Source organism: Arachis duranensis, chromosome 2, assembly GCF_000817695.3.
Source record: "Arachis duranensis cultivar V14167 chromosome 2, aradu.V14167.gnm2.J7QH, whole genome shotgun sequence".
Taxonomy (NCBI): Eukaryota; Viridiplantae; Streptophyta; class Magnoliopsida; order Fabales; family Fabaceae; genus Arachis; species Arachis duranensis.
This window is the reverse complement of record NC_029773.3, coordinates 22359008-22359467: the sequence shown is the minus strand read 5'-3', so window position 1 is coordinate 22359467 and position 460 is coordinate 22359008.

Below are 460 nucleotides of genomic sequence, written 5' to 3'. Positions count from 1 at the left end.
ATGTCCTAAAAAGCATGTTTTCACTCTTAAGCACAATTAAAGGAGAATATACAAAACCATGCTATTTCATTGAATAAATGTGGGTAAAAGGTTATAAAATCCCCTAAAATCAATACAAGATAAACCGTCAAAATGGGGTTTGTCACTTCATACCAACAATCTCCGTGGGATCGACCCTTACTCGCGTAAGGTTTATTACTTGGACGACCCAGTGCACTTGCTGGTTAGTTGTGCGAAGTTGTGATAAAGAGTTGAGATTGCAATTGAGCGTACCATGTTGATTGCGCCATTGATAATCACAATTTTGTGCACCAAGTTTTTGGCGCCGTTGTCGGGGATTGTTTGAGTTTGGACAACTGTGGGTTCATCTTGTTGCTTAGATTAGGTATTTTTCAGAATTTTTAAGAATGAATTCTAGTGTTTCAAGGTGATGTTCTTATCATCACCAAAGCTAATTGAT